The following is a 17,320-nucleotide window of genomic DNA, read 5'->3' as shown; positions in this document are numbered from 1 at the left end:
ATTTACTTGACACAAATGGTGTAGCCAATAAAAAATTAACAACAACAACCACCAAAAGTAGGAGAACTTCTAGAATTAGAGATTTTACTCGAGGAAAAAACTACAGAAAGGAAAAAAATTAGCAGTTGCAACTGCAAATGATGACGAAGCAAGGGAAAAAATAGACTTTAGAAGGAAAAAGAAATTTAGAGAAGAACGAGACTCCAGAAGATAATGAAACTCCAGTAGAGTAAGAAAATTCAGACGAGGAAGTAACTCCAACAGAAGCAATTCCAGACAAGAAAAAAAACCAAAAGAGATGCTTGCTGAGAAGAAAACTTCAAAAGACGAGATGAGCAAACTCTAAACGTGAAAGAAAATTCAAAGGAGGAAGAGACGCCGGAAGAGAAAGAAATTCTAGTAGAGACACGGAAGCTCCAGAAAAAAAAAACTCCAGGCGAAAGAAAAACTGTAGAAGAAGGATGTGCCTTCTGGAAGCACATATTCTATCATAAAAGTGTGACGAACGTGCCACTCGAGCCACAAATACTGATAGAGAAATGGCTGGAAATCTAGTCAAAAAATGATTCCAGGAAGAGTAATAAGTTATTGAAGAAAGGTGAAAAAGGTGGAAGACATTCCAGAAGAAGAAGAAGAAGAAGAACAGAAACCTGAAGTCGATAAACCGAAGTAAGTGCAGGCTAATAATGACGAGTATAGTGAAACTCCTATGGAGAAAGATGTCAAAATCTGAAGAAGAAGTAGATGAAACCTCAGAGGGAGGAGTAGAACTAGTAAATAATAAGTAATAACATTATAGACAAAGTAGAAATTTCCTCAGAAGCAGACCAAGGGGAAGAATCAGAACCTCCAGATCTGGTAAAACCTGAAAAGGAAGTAGAATGCGTTACGTATCATTGCACATGAAGTTTACGACGCCTCTAAAAGGAACATAGTCAGGGCTGAGGTGGCATAGAAGTTTCAGGCAAGGGGAAAGTTGTTGAGAACATTGTGCTGGCACCATCTAGGGAGGGATGTCTTACACAGTTTTGTACGTTGATCACAATTTGTTGCACATTGTGGCACCCAAGTGACACATCCAAACTCTAAAGTTTTGGAGTCCGGCTGCTCTGTCACTTTTCGACATTGTCATGCCGAACAAATGTAAAGCCCTATAAAGGTATACATTTATACGACTTTAAACAAATGAGCACAAGTTTGATGTGATCAGCACCTTGCCGGCACAATAAGTTACGCAATGAATAAAATTGGCACGGAAGAGGTGCATAGAATGTTCTAAGTGACTGATCCTTGGTTTCAGGTGAATTTGACATCAGGTTATACGCTAAGTCACTGACGTGAACTGCTGTAGCCGAAGACGATTGGATGGAGCTGAGATGCTGTGCCCCAATTAACAAACTCATTCAGAATTTAGTGAAGTTAGCAACAATCGTCAAACGAACAAACTATCCAGTATTACTTGCTTGCTGCCAACTTCAAGCAACATAGCAATATCGTCAAAAAATTACATGAGCAGGAGATGTTCTACGTTACTACCTTGAGGAACCTCTCGGGCTGTCAACAGACCGGTCATGTGGGGAAATTTTCGCGGATTAAATATTGACTCACACTACTATTTCGACGCTTGTAGGATTAGTACACGGCCGCCGAAAGTAGCGAGGTCTCGCTCAGAGAGGACAAAGCGTTTTAGTGCTTGATGCTTGGCAGTTGAGGCCGTGGCAGCGGAATACGTTAGGAAGTTCTATCGACTAATCGCATATCATCAGAAAGAGCCGGATATAAACGGAAGAACGTGTAATAGCAATTCAAGTTGCTAGACTGCAATGCTAAATATATGCTAAATTATTATAAATAATAAAAATGGAGTTTTCAATTGTGTAGAAGTTAGTTGTAGAATGCAAATTTCATTCAAGAAGTCACCATCAATCCCCTTGAGTTCATACTGTGCTAACAAAGATTTTCTTTCGTCTTCTTATTTCCAGCCCATCGGTTTTCAATTCCCGTGCATCCTTTATCGGATTTGGAAAATCCCCAACGGAGCAGCTGACCATATCCGAGCCATGCGTTTTGGCTCACGCTTGAACTCATTACATCTGCTAGCCACATAATCGTTGCTCGAGGCTGCGTTCGAGGAAAGCGTTGCGCAAAGCCAACATCATTACAACTTTATTAGACGTCTCCCCCGACGCGGTTAACTGTTCAAATAAGTACAAGCCGGAAAGTTCAGTCGAACAAAAAGATAAACACGACAGAGTGAAATATTGTATATGAAAAATAAAGAAAAATACAATTCACCAAGAAGTCATCAGCGAAAGAGGAAAGCTTATATAAGTGAAGCGTTAGCTCTCGAGGAAACCCTGCAATCCTGCGTGCAAATAAAACAAATCAGCGGAACAGCGGGTTGGCAGTGGTTCTAGTGAGCCGTAGAAGTCATGAATAAATGATTGTAATGAAAAATAAACAACTGTGAACTGCGTGTTGTGTGTTGGGAAACAGGCTTACTCTCTTTGGAGGTTCCTCAGCCTGAATTGTTCCGTTCCTATGCAGCGATGAAAAAACCAACCGTACGCTACTTTTAATTAGTGCCAGTGTGTTTTGGTATGCGCGTTTTCCCTTCCGACGACGGCATGTGCTGCTGATAGTCAAGAAGGTTGTGATCTGGGGGAAAAATAAGTATTCGGTTTGGTGAGGCAAAAATAAGCGGAAGAAGAAAAAAATAAGCGTGTCAGTGACTGTTCATAATACGAGCTCCCGTTGTTGCGCACCCAGCAGCCGGGCCAGTTGAGCCGGCGGAAAAGAAAAAAAAAAAGAACGAGCGGCGTCTGCACAAGGATAAAAACCGATAGTGCAAAAATGTGGCTTTTTGGATTTTCACTGTTCGTGATCGTATGGACGGCCAAGTGCACCGACGGGTCGGACGTTTCGGTCGAGGCGGCTTTTCAAGGTAAGTGGAAAAATTATGAAATATGGTTTGCCGGGCTCACGGCCGTGCCGGTTGCGGCCCGCCGCGCCGAGCCGCGCCGCGCCCGAGCGGGAAATGCTTTTAGTCTGTCATGTATAATCACGCTGCGGTTGAGGTGATCCGGAGCCACCGCCGGTCGAAGCTGGTAAATTATCCATTGAGAAAATATGGGCATCGATTCCCGGAGTGAGCGATGGGCAAGGTTGGAAGGCTTCCAATTTTTTTTTGTTATGTTGTTGCACATAATACTGACCGACAAAACCAAACAAAAATTCTGCTTCATTACAAATTTAGAACAATGAATAGTTCTATTTTACAATTCTGTTAAAATTCTGTGAATAGCAACATTCTAAGGAGGATTTATTTTTAAACTTATCAAATAAATTCTTAGTTTTTAAATGAGTAACAAGGCGCCTCCACCATTTTGAAGTTATTTTTCTTTTATTTCAAAATTGGCGTCTTAAATTATTGTATATCTAGCTCACTAGCCATGGCTTGAATTTGAATTTTGAAAAAATATCTGAAACAATATTGTACCACTAATTGACGGTAGAGCCGAGTCACCAATATACCCAGTTTCCATAACAGGAGGTCATTATGTATAGTTTTTGAAGTGCAGCAGATGCTTCGGACAGTGCGTAGCACATTTTAAGCTTGTTCAAACAGTTTAAACTGTGAGTTGTGAAAGCTATAACTACCCATAGCATTTCAATTAGTTTTCTATAAAGTCTTTTTGGCAGCTGTTCAAAGCCGTTCACTGCTATTGAACTTGTTCGTTCGTTCGTTCGTTCGTTCTCGTCGTTTGCCAATACCGACGGCAAATGGGTGACCGGGAGGCTTGATTCTCGTTTAATAGCATTTCCATGACTTATAGGACTTTGATCTTTTCCCCCTCCCGTGTGGGTGTATATTGTATATGTTCGTTGCACGTGCGGCTTCGCTTCGTTCAGATTGGTTTTTAATAATTTCACTTGTTTTTTTGTTTTTCTTTCATTCTGTTCTGAAATAAATTGCTGGATTGGCACAATTTTTAATTTACGAAGGAATCAACAATAAGTTTTAAGCGTAATTTTATTCATTGAGCTATTAACAGTGGGTAGCCATCACAAAGGATTCTAATCTGCGTTGAACTCAAACAGGCTAGAACATCGAAAATAGAATCAATTATGTCATTAGCTTTCATTGTAGGATTAATAATTTATTGCATCTGCAGGAGGTAGGTTGGTAAAGGAAATTAATTGGATGACGCCAACTTGTTGTGGAGTGCGTTTGTCTGCAAACATGAAAGTGTCATCTTGCTTCCCGCGTTCACGGATACGAATACGATACTGTGCGCTGTGCACCGAACGGTCCTTTCAGCTAGGATCTACCGAAATACATAGTTAAATCAGTTTGCGTAAATAATGGGGCTGCTATACCTACAGGCGTGTTGATTCCAGCAGCAATGCTTGCCAATTCCAATCCCAAATGAAACGAGATTTAACGTAGGTATAGCATCACGGATGTGAGAACGAAGACAGCCGCGTCGTCTTTTAATTATTAAACAGATCATCGTTTACTCGTTAGGAGTAGGCTAATTTTGTGCGGAGAACACGACGCCAATTAATTACTGCAGACGAGTAGAACTGGGAGCTGTTTTCGTTGGAGTTAATCATTACGGTGATAGGATGAGTCGATGCTTAATGGTTGTTGAGTTTCGTCGAAACTGACAGAGGAAAAGCTGTAATTACCAAGCGAGTGCGTTTCGAAAGCCAAACAAATGTCTGTGCTTGTTTGTGCGTATTTGTCACACTTTCAACTCAAGAGATTTTTGATCTTCCTTGAAAGATATTATAGCGCAATTAATCGAAACTCATTTTTGGTTAAATGGATACGTCCACAAACGAAATTGTCGCATTTGGTGCGATGAACAGGCACATTTCTGTGTTTTCCTTGTTATTGTCAGAGTAGCCCGCTATCAGCCGATGATAATGGATTTTTCTGTCCCAAATGCAAGCTTTGAATTTGGCCGACACGACATTTCAATAAGACGGTGCTGCCTGTCACACCGCTTAGTGAGGAAAAATCTCTCGTTTTGGTCCTGCTTAATCTAGTTTACGTAAAGTCTCTCGTCTATACGGTTAAGTTAATGATGACTGAGAGGTTGTAGAACTATATTGCTTGGGTTATTCGACAGCTTACAGCCGAATTGCCGAAAAAGTGATCCAAAGTTGAGCCGTTTGGATGGACCATCTCAAGTGTACTCGTGGCCATCAATTACCTAAAATTATCTTTGGCAGACATCATTAGTTTTTTGGGTAAAAAAACTTGAAATCGATCGGGGTAAAAAAACTTGAAAGAAACATTTAGATATCGGTACTGTGGCTTGATGAATTTATTTAAAAGTAACTTAGTGCTAAAATACATGTATTTTTCAGCTGAATATACTATTTTCAAACAATTCTTCGTTAATCTTTTACTTCGATTTGGTGTTAGCATAAGAACGTACCTGAAAATTTGAATTTCAGTTTGAATTCGAACTTGAATTTGGGTTAGATATTTTACTAGAAATTGGAATAAGCATTAAACTGAAAATATGACATCAAACTGAAACTACACTTAAAATTACGAGATAACTTACTTTACTTTACTTTATTGGTAATGGTCCGTCATCGATCCTGCGCCGAACGAATTATGGTCCTCCAGTACTGTCGGTCCTGGGCTGTTGTTCTCCAAGCCCCTCGAACACCAACTGAATGTGCGACTTTGACAACGCACATCCATCGGATGCGGAATCTGCCCCGTAGTCTACGGCCTCTTCCTGGTTCTCTGCTGACAAAATTATTATCTACATTATTGTTGAGGAAAGTATAGTTTTATTTTTTGTATTTACGGCGTTATGCGATTGCTACCCCGTTGGTAGCCAAATGAGCGCTCAATGAAAATGAAGCCTGGAAGTGTGGTTCATGCATCTGCGCCACACTCAATTCTCCATTTTGCCACCAAGTATTGATCGTAGAACTTTTCGCTCAAAAACCCCTCAAAAACTCGTCGGTCAGCTTTCTTTAGCGTCCATGGTTCATGTCCGTACAGAGCCACCGGGAGATTCTGCAGAGCGCCAGTTTTGTGCTTATTTGCAAACTACCGGACGTCAGCTGGCTACGTAATCCGTACGAAGCCCGATTCGCGGGTTACATCGTAGTCACATGCCACACTGATAATAAAACTTGGTTTATAGCACGAAAACGAGCGTTTGCTGTACGAATTCTTTCGTTGTTTTCTACCACGAACTAGATTCGTAAAATCAATCCTGATTGTTTTGTACATAGTAACAAAGCTATATTCGTACGAATCATTGCATTTTACAAAATGGTTTGTAGATTTTACGAATGCACGAAAAGGCTGTCGATAAAAATAATACTAGATTTCTCTATTTTCCGATAGGTGTCAGTATGCTACATTACCGACACCTATCGAAAAATAGCGAAATCTTTATTATCTCTGAAAAAAGCTGACTTTATCGGGAATCGAACTGAGCTCGTTTTGTCATACTTCTTTACGAACAGCCGACGACGCCGCAAACCACAGAACCACAGCTACTGCGTACCAAGAAGGACATAATTGCACAAGTCTATTTTCTCTTCATACAATCTTCGCATCCCGTTTTCGTCGATACTGATGCCAGACAACAACCGTGCATCAAATGGGTCTTGATGCAAGACAGCTACGAATGTGCTCTCGTAAAAAATACGAACCATTCGTAATAGCAACATTTGCGGTAAACAATAAGCCTACGAAAGTTTTTAAATGGTATGAAATTATTTGTACCAGCTACGAATATAGTGTTACGAATGTTTTTTCAAACAAAATACGAAATTATATTCTCAGTGCACGAGCGTACCAAGGTATATGAATTCCTTAACTACTTCATATCGTTCCCCATTCAGCTCCACCTCGGCACCAACACCGTTTGGACTGCCACGTTCCCTGCCAGCAACCATGTAATTCGTTTTGGCGGCGTTGATGGTTAGTCTCAATCTCGCTACTTCCTGTTTAAAAGGCCTTCAACTGTTCTTTAGTTGATTTCGACCAAGAAGCATGTGAGTCCGAGTCCATTCCTTTCCACGTTTGCTCTTCGTATTTCATCTTCCAATGCAATGTTGAATAGCAGGTTAGAGAGTGCATTTCCTTGCTTCAGTCTACCCGATGTCAGGAAAGTGGCTGAGGTCTCACCCGCTGTTCTGACGCATGATTTTAACCCATCCAGCGCCGCACGAATCAGTGTAATTAGTTTCATCGAAAAACCATTTTCCAGCATTATCGGCTATAGCTAATTTCGTTTGACTGAATCGTACACCGCTTTAAAGTCCACACACAGATAATGAGTCTGCAAGTTGTACTCCCGGGACTTGTCTTGTAACTGAATGCGGGGTAAACATCTGATCCATCGTGGATCTCTGCAGAACAGGGTACGGGAGAGCTCCTTATGAGCAAAACCCAAGCAGCAATGCGAGTTTTATTGTACTCAAATGAGGCCATCTAACTACTCCTCCAGCATTTGTTCTTTCTCCCAGATCCTGATAATAGTCCGGTGCATTGCTTCGTACAGCCGCTCGCTCCCAGCTTTTAGAAGTTCAGCCGGGATACCGTCCTTTCCAGCAGCCTTACCATTGTTCAGTTCACTGATTGTCTTCTTAACCTTCTCATGTGTTGGTGGCTCCACAGCTGTGGAGCTGTGCACAGCTTGGCCACCGGCAACTTCACCGTCATCCCTAAGAGTTTCACGGTCAATCAGTCTTCATCACGACTGTTAAAACTTGGCATTGAAGAGTTAAAGTAACATTTACGATTCGAAACATCACATAGCACTCCTTTTAGATACGAAAATTCATTCGATAAACGAAAAAAACAGTTTTTCCCGTTTCTGATTTCGTCAATTTACAACTTTCTTGAAGATGTCTGCTTCATTTGATTAGGTATGTTTCTGAATCCAGTAAGTAAATTACAAATTTCTATTGCATGTTTTTGATGTTTGGCATTGTTTAGTCAAAATAGTCATTGGAGAATTGGTTGTGCGTAGGCTGCTGGATCGTTAGGTGCTGCCATTATATTTTGCTGCCGGGACCATCGCAATACTAAGTCAAACATGCGGTCGTGTCTTGGACACAAGCCCTCAGCTTTATGCTCGTCTGAAGTCTCTTCTTCTAAAATTTATTCCTGCTCTGGAATTTCTTCATTTAACGGAATTTTTACTTCTACGAAAGTCTCTTTCTCTTCTAGGTTTCCCTTCATTTCTGGAATCTCTTTTGACGTAGGACTACGTCTTACAGCAAGTTTTGAGATAGGGTGTCATTCCAAAAAATCGAAAAATGCGAGCGGCACGAAAAATGATAGGTTTTAAGCGCTAATACCTCAGCGGTTTTCCGATCGATTTTCAATATTCTTACACCAATCAAGCGGAAAATCTTCTTAGAATTGACCCAAATGAAGAAAAGTATGGATTCTTGATGTTGAACTATTGAAAAATTGAAAATAATGAACCTATGTTTTACCAGAATTCTTGCTTCGTGATTGATTGTTGGAAATGACGACATCAAAGTAAAAACGCGTTTTCACGCTTCGGCTTATATTTCAGTCAATTTTCAGTAGATTTCCAAGATATTTATACCAATTGATCGGAAAATCGATTTGAAAAATATTAAAAATATATAAAACTTTTGATTTTCAATGCGCGTCATTGAAAAATTGAATTATTTTTTTATATTTTTGCCTTCCCTCGTCAGTGCTTCCCTAGCACGGATGACAGAAATATATACGATATAAGCTATGGGTTAAGCTTTCTTATGATTGTATTTAATTTACGCCCTATAGAATCCGATCGAAAATTGTTGAGCAGATGCTGAGCGTGTATTAGAGCTGAAGCACTCGTTTCGCTGCCGTGAAGGAATATCTGGCTGCTGAAGTTCCGGAATTGGCAGGAAATATGCTGCTCGCGACAACGAAACGATCACAATTATCGTCACTTGCAGCTAGCCATCCGCAACAACGAAGAGTTGAACAAATTGCTGTCCGGTGTCACCACTGCTCAGAGAAGTGTCTTTCCGAACATCCAAGCTGTTTTGTTGCTGCCCAAGAAGATGGAAAAAAGGCTTTAATTTCCAACATATCACGTCGACAAAATTTTCTTTTAAGGCGGAACCGAAAGTGGCTAACGTTATTGTGTAAGTGCGACAAACACTGTACTGTACATCTCATGTGTTCGTTAAAAACCTAAACGTTTATTTGAATATTGCATTAATATTGGTAATATATGTCAAATAGCGGAGCTTGCAAACATAAACAGCTGATCCGCAGCCAACCGCACTGACTACAAACATCCCGAAAAAGGGTTTGTTTTCTTTATCAAGGCATTCCGATTCAATCAAAATTAACAGCAGCAACTGAATAATGCGTAGGATCACTAGGATGTTTAATTAATCCGCTTGCATCGGATTGCGATTTTGATTCCTGCGTTTGCGTTTTGTTTGTTTATTTCACTCTAAGCTCATCGATGCGGCGAAAGTTGAAAGCTCTTTAAAAGCTCATTGATGCGACGAAAGTTTGATACTGTGTTGCTGCTTTTTCCGAAATCGCTAGTTCAACGAAATATGTGCGTAACCAAATATCTATTAACTAATTCCAAATTATACATTGGTCGCTTTTATGAACACGTAATGATCGATATGTTCAGTTAAATTTATTTTCCATTAGCAATTATGTTTTGCTGAGCGTTTATTGATACACAGCAGATCGATAAATTGAATTACAAGTTTTAGGACATTATAACAGCGCTGGAAGCACTGATTACATGGCGAAAGCGTGCTCTGCCAATACAGATGCATTTTTAAGGCGCAAAACAATACATGCTTCGAATGGTAGCCATTTATCCAGCCATCTTTGAGCCACTTTCGGTTTCCCCTTAAGGATAAAACATAATGTTCATGAAGATTTGTAGAATTTTCGTTCACTGATTTTAATTCTAGTTACTTTAGACTGATTCTAATTGTTCGCTTCTTATCAAATAATTTTTACCGTTCACCTCTCGCGCGTCTGTTCGCTTGTTGCTGCTGGTTGAGTTGGCCGTCTCGGAAGGTAAGAAGCAGCCAACAAATATACCAGCTCAATGTATTCGGTCAAGCGTCAAAATGCATAAAACCATGGGTTTAATAGAATGAAAGAGTTTTAGTAACATCTTTTGCTTCTTCATATAAGAATTTGTGTTCTTCAAAGAACGGTTTTCGGTAATTGATGAAACCCAGGAAACTTGGAACTTAGGAACTTTTCACTCGGTTTTCTTTAGCAACAACAAAATTTGTCCATCACCAATGCTACAGTAATGATACGTAGCGTAATTTTTCTTTGGCATCAAAAGGCAAACAGCTCACTGGTAACTTTGCTCTTTTGTTCAGACAAATTGGAATGCTCCATTTTATTTAACATAGATGATAGAATGAAGGACCATGAAAAATAGGTGTGGCCGATTCTTGTCGCTTGCTCTGGTACATAATACGTGATAAGCGGGCGAACAGCATTATTCAAACGCTAGCTGAGCTACTGCCAACATCGTTTACCAGGGCAAACGAATGTCACGCTCGACTCGTGCACGTTCGCAGTTCCCGGTCGGTCGTGCTCATCGGCTACTGAGCGTGTGTTGGAGTTGGAGCACTCATTTCGCTGCCTTGATGGAATATCTGGCTGCTGAAGTTCTGGAATTGGCAGGAAATATGCTGCTCGCGACAACAAAACGCCCAGAAGCATCCCACGACACTTACAGCTGGCCACTTGGAGTGGTATTTCATCGAGATTCAAGACCCTACCCGAACGACTTCGTTGATCGCATAGCTGCTGAGGCTTTCCGGTTGGTCCGCTGCAATAAGCCGTGCCTGGTTAGCGGTTATCGGTACTCCAATTTACCGAACAGAGAATTACGTTAAGTGCGTTAGTGCAAGTTTATTGCAAGCAGAAGTTATGATAATCAAACAATCGGTCCTTTTAAGGGCCACACAACGATTGAAGAGTTTATTACATTTTCTTGCCCAGTTAATACCATAATTACAGTCAACGAGGGAAAAGTTGAATTTTTCACCATTGCGGACGACCAACCGGTAATAAGTTTTCTGGTCACGGGCGACATTTTCTGCCACATCCAAAACGTCTGCAGCTTGTAAATGCTTTATTATCAGTGTTCTTTTTTTGTAAACTGCAGAAAAGTTTTGCGCAAATTTTTCAGCTTTTTGAAAACTCGCGCGTACCTTCTACCCGATTACCAGAGTAAAAGCACTATTCAACGTAGAAACAGATCATAAAAATTTATTTACTGTTTGGTTTAGTGTGACTTGGATTCGTTTTAAATAAAATAGATTCATTCAATTCAGGGAAACAACTCCGAAATCGGTTGAAGATTAACGTATACAATGTTACTACTAGGATAAACGTTGCGTATGTAGGTTGTATACATGAAGAATCGTATTATTACATACATGGATACATCCTGTTTCATCCTCGTTTGGCGCTTCTTCTTCATCTGAATTTCTCATATACCTCGCCAAAGACGGTCGACGTTCGAAAACGACCAGTACTTGGAGTTCTCGTCGAGCATTGTCCACACCTCATGCCTGTAGAAGACTAACTGTCTTACTATTGGCCTTCGTTGAGCAAATCCATTTTTAAATCCCATTTCCTTCAGTCTTCTGCGAACAGTTCGTTCGGAAATATTTAGGTTCGTATTTTCTCGGATTACTCGGCTGGTAGAGAACGGATCTTTAGCCACTTTTCGACGAATCAGGCGATCATCACTGGTTGTAGTCCTCCGCTTTCTTTCTCTTTCAGTCCGGTCTTTCACGCTTCCAAGTTCATCAGATTTTTTCAATGTTTTTCGTACTCATGCCTCACTAATTTCATATCTTCGAGCAATTTCTCTATTCGAGAAACCTTCCTTACGATTTTTAACGATAAGTTTACGGATATCTTCACAAATTTGCTTTTTTGACATCGTACCAGATAAAAACGCGCACCAGTAATGAAAAATCAATCACAAACAATTTGTTTTGACACTTCGCTGCAGTGTGATGGTGAGGAAACTATTCGTATGCAGTAGGCGGCGTTGTGCAGTCATTATATTAGTAGTGCGTACTTTATTATGACCAACTAAAAATTGACTTTTTCTAGAACTATACAATAGCTTGATCAAAATAGCTAATGTTTATATTTAACGATACATAAATCGTTTAAAGCATTGAAAATACTACAATTTGTCCAATTATACCGAGTTCATATGTTTGACAATAAAAAAGATACCGCGTGTTTTATAGTAGCGGGTACGTACTTTATATTGTCCAGTACTGTACTTGCGAGTATTCCGGGATTATAAGAATTTCCTTCCACCATCAGGATCCTTTCATGCAACAATCAATTTCGCTGCATCAGCTTTAATCTACGTGATAGTTTGTTTGTTCGAAGAGTGCAACATAAATACTGTTTCAGACCTTCAGGAGTTTCCTCTTAGTGATTCCGGTTGACTCCTCACTCCATCCTCCAGTCTTCCACTCATATGATTTCTCTGTATTTATGAATTTATCATATATTATATTTATCACATGATATATAATGAATGAAATTAATATGCATAAAAATAGATCGAGTCCCTCAAAGTCCTTTGAATCAGATATAGTTGCATCATTTGAGTTTCCATCAGTCCTACATGTATATCCGCCCAACAATATCCATGTACATTATTAGTAAGTTTTACGGTCAATGTTTCCATTGCGTAGTAGGTGTTTGAAGAGCTAGAACGAAACAAATAATTAGAATATATGTTGGGACTTACCTATCAACGGGGCCGAGTGGATTGGCCGTCTGTCTAAAACCACAATTTTGATATCAGGCAGCCGGGATCCACACAGCATCGCACCTCCTAGCTTAGCTACTCAATCTTAAGGAAAGAGCATTACCGGGTATGACCACGTGGAGGTGCTAGGTAGGAACTTGGGATGGCTAGAGCTATGTTGGACGTATCTTCATTGCCTTCCCCCTTTCATACCCGCATGAAATGTAATGTTTCCCTGATACGTTAAAAACAAAATTAAAAACAAAATCTAAGAATCAGAATGATATATTCAAATTTACAGAGTATTTTATAATCGCTAGTTTGAATTAGTCATATATTTGGCAAAGGTTTCTCATCTGGCCTAGTCCGAAGGCTTGATTCTCGGTTTTTTGCTCAGTAGATGCTCATTTGATTGCAGCGCCTCAACTAAACAGAATTCGAAAAAGTAGTGTAATGCGCAATTGTAGAGCTAATTATTATCTACATTATTGTAGAAGAAAGTGTAGTTTTGTCTTTTGTATTTACGACGCCATGCGATTGTTACCCCGTTGGTAGCCAAATGAGCGCTCTTTTTGCTACCAAGAGGGTAGCAGCCCCATAGCGCCGTAAATACAAAAGATAGAACTATGCTTTCTTCAGCAATAATGTAGATAATAATTAATTCTACAATTGCCTTTTACACAATTTTTTCGAATTCTGTTTCGTTGAGGCACTGCAGTCAAATGAGCATCTACTGAGCAAAAAACTCAAAATGAAGCCTGCTAGTCCGCTAGTTGAAATTAGTTTTGTTGTATGTAAGATCCTGTGAAATAAAGCTCAACTACAATTGGTTCTAACTAACCCCTGCTTAATTGGTTAGCTGAATTTGACAACCAAAAGTGAAATCATTTGCTTCATATGTGCTATGTATATTCTGCCTTTGAGAACAAGAAGATTTATTATGTTGCTATGTATGCTTCCCTTTAAACTCGTAAAGCAAATGCTGGCGTTGCAAAAATGCCCCAACTTTGCGGACTAACTTTTAACCGTATTTCTGTTTGAGTTACAGAGGATCCCCTCCGGATAAAACAAAGTAATTTTGCGTAAGCTAATAAACAAGAACGGAAAAAAATTCGCGCAAGTCACGATTACCATAGACACTAAATTTGTATAAGAGCTCTGTCGGGAGGAGTGCGTATGAAAGACGAAAGATGAAAAACCTTCTCATATTTCCACATGGCCTGGCGCTGGCTGGTGCTGGCGATTAGGTGTTATGTAACAGCCGCACGTTTTGGCCCCGGGCACCATCATACAAACATTATCTTTCGTTCTTTCTTTTTCGATTGGAAAAATTGAGATTGGAAAGCTATGCGAAACTTGCCGCTTGCCGCGCGCCGTGCCGGTTGCTTTAGATAAATTTGTTCTCGGAGGGTTGGGTTTTCGTGTGACAAACGAATGAAGAATTTCGTCATCGATCGGATTACGCTGACTGGAAGGAAAAAGAAAAACGATTTGGCAGGAAAAAAATAAAGGTTAAAAGTTTATTATATACTTAGCCCGTCTGAGCCAGATCTACGTGCCAAATAACTTGGTATCACCGCTAACTGGCTGGAGACAAAATAAGCCCCTCGAAAAGTTCTCTCTCCCACTTTCGGTGCGTTCTTTATAAGATTAATAAGAGCCGTTATCGGTTTTAGTCTGTTCTGTCTCTATTCGAAAGAGTTTTCCTACGGTTGTTGCTGAACTGGTTTCAGGTCCACCAGTGTCAGTTTCATGTGACTGAGTTTAATCTGTCGCTGTCATGTTCTCATCAAACTTTCTGGAATTTTTTGTTGTTTTCCTGTGTAACTTCGCAGTCATACACAAAGGGAGACATGACAAATGATATTCTTTATTTTGTTGGGATTTCAATTCCCCTCAAAAACTTTTGTTAAGGGGGGGTTGGAACTTATTGTCAACAGACACGTGCAATTACGTTTAAAATTTTCTTTTATCTGCTTAGAATGCTACACAGGATAATATCTAATTTTGATAGATAATTACAGAAAATTTGCAAATTTCCCACAAGTGTAACATGATTGAACTCAACTGCAAAAGTAAAAGCCAATATCATTGCAAAAACACTCCGGTAAAAATCCAGTTACTGATCCTCTTTATTATCATTTAAATCGTTATTTCATTTTCACAAAATTAATACTCGATTTATCCAGCGCCGGCGAGCTTAATTCTCATCGTCATTTCAGATCGCGCAGGCAACTGTTCAAATGAATCCATGATTTACTGCCGAGTGCACTCGGTAACCAATTCGACTGCACATGCACACGCACATACGCTCAGGTGTGGGTGGGAATGATTTTTTTTGTTTCGAATTCGCAGTGCATATTCTTTTCAATTAATTAATGAATATTAATAACATCCAATGGCGCGGTTCTCTGCGGGATAAAAAAGAGGGAGCTCATCCCTTTTTTTCTGCTCTGTTTCCCACTTGCCATGAAAGAAAAGAATGGAATCCTCGACATATGTATGAAAATGTCTGCGATTATTCATTGGCATTTTATGGCGACGTAAGTGACGATTATCGCCATTTCGGGCAGCAATTCATGTGTGCATGGAAATCATCGATGATAAGAGAGCGGCACATCTGGTTGGCAGAGAAGATAATAAGATTGAAATGCATTTACCATAAATTTAATTGTACATTTTTGAATTAACTGTGATGGGTCATTTAATTTACTAATTTGCCGTGAAAAATAGGATCGTTTATTAATTGTTTTTGTTTTCTTTGGACTTTTAATACCTTTTCGAAAAGGAAATCTTCACACACACACACACACACACACACACACACACACACACACACACACACACACACACACACACACACACACACACACACACACACACACACACACACACACACACACACACACACACACACACACACACACACACACACACACACACACACACACACACACACACACACACACACACACACACACACACACACACACACACACACACACACACACACACACACACACACACACACACACACCAGCGCGCGCACACACACAGACACAATCGTGTTTGAGTGATTACGAGAAAAATTACGAAAAGACTTCATCCTAATTATATAAATTTCCAACTCTCAAACAGCGAAGAAATGGAATACGGGGAATAATCAGAACAATTAATCGGATTACTGCGGTCGAATTCAATTATGTATTTCCCGGTGCCGGCCGGGACTAGGTAGGGCAAAGTGATTCAATATGGCTTTAGTGATTGTTTGTTTAAAAGGTTCGGTTTGTTACTTCTTAATTGAAGCTGGTCAGCTTTTGGCTTTTAAGCCATACGAAACAGAGCCGGTATGGTTGAAATTAATTCCACAGCAGCAGAATCAATTTCGCAGTACTCAAGTAGAAAAAAATAGTGAAGCGTTGATGCTGTATTCGGCTTTCGGAAGTTGACTATGCAGCCAGCTGTTAGAATACAAGACAGTTGGGTATTTTAATTAAAAAAAAAACGATTTTTTTTACCTCATAATATGATAGCTTGTCATTTTCTGAATATAGCAGTCGTTTTTTTAATTTCAACTAAGTTTATATTTGATGATGAATTTGATAAAAATCATGAATGAAATTATTCGCTGTGTGACAGATTTTGACAGTTTTGACAGATTGACATGATGTCAGACAGAGCATTTGACAGCTCCAATATGAAACATGAAACATCGTACGATGACCATGGTGTATCTGTTCAACTGTGTTGTCTAAGGCGAGCAAAGATAAGAGTGGTTTGCTTATGAGCTATCGCGACATTTTTTGAATACAAAAAATAGTTTTTTTAGTACTTTCACTAATCAAATTTAAAAAATTCTTCATGTGATGATACTCTGACATCATACCTTATCAGAATATGCTAAAAAATTTATACCAATAAAATACTCAATTGCGGAGCAAGTGCTACGATCCAAGTATTTTTCATTTATTTAGTACTAGCTGACCCGACAAACTTCGTATTGCCACAAATTAACCTGTGTTGTACATAAATCATGAAGCTCGGATGATCTTTGTCACTATCTCGAGTTTTGCAAGCCCCCCAGTGGGCGGCGCTTCCGACGGCGGGTCACCGGCAACACTCGCGACCGGCTCGTCCTGAATGATCTAGTGTTACTATAGATAGTTTTTGTGGTCTTGTTATTGATTAATGTTTTATGGAAGAGTCTCGAATTTCTCGAGTTGGATTAGTTTTTGAGTTTCGCAAAAATTTCTGTTTTATTTGTATGAGAGTCCATATCCCCCTACCACAGGGGTGAGAGGTCTCTAACTATCATAAAATAAATTCAAGACTCAAAAATCTCCTACATGCTAAATTTGGTTCCATTTGCTTGATTAGTACTCAAATTATAAGGAAATTTGTATTTCATTTGTATGGGAGCCCACCCTCTTAAAAGGGAAAGGGGTCGTAATACACCACAGAAAAAAAATTCTGCCATCTAAAACTCTCACATGCCAAATTTGGTTCCATTTGCT

This window comes from Sabethes cyaneus, chromosome 2 (assembly GCF_943734655.1).
Source record: "Sabethes cyaneus chromosome 2, idSabCyanKW18_F2, whole genome shotgun sequence".
In the NCBI taxonomy this organism is placed as follows: Eukaryota; Metazoa; Arthropoda; class Insecta; order Diptera; family Culicidae; genus Sabethes; species Sabethes cyaneus.
Note: the sequence above shows the minus strand (reverse complement) of the source record.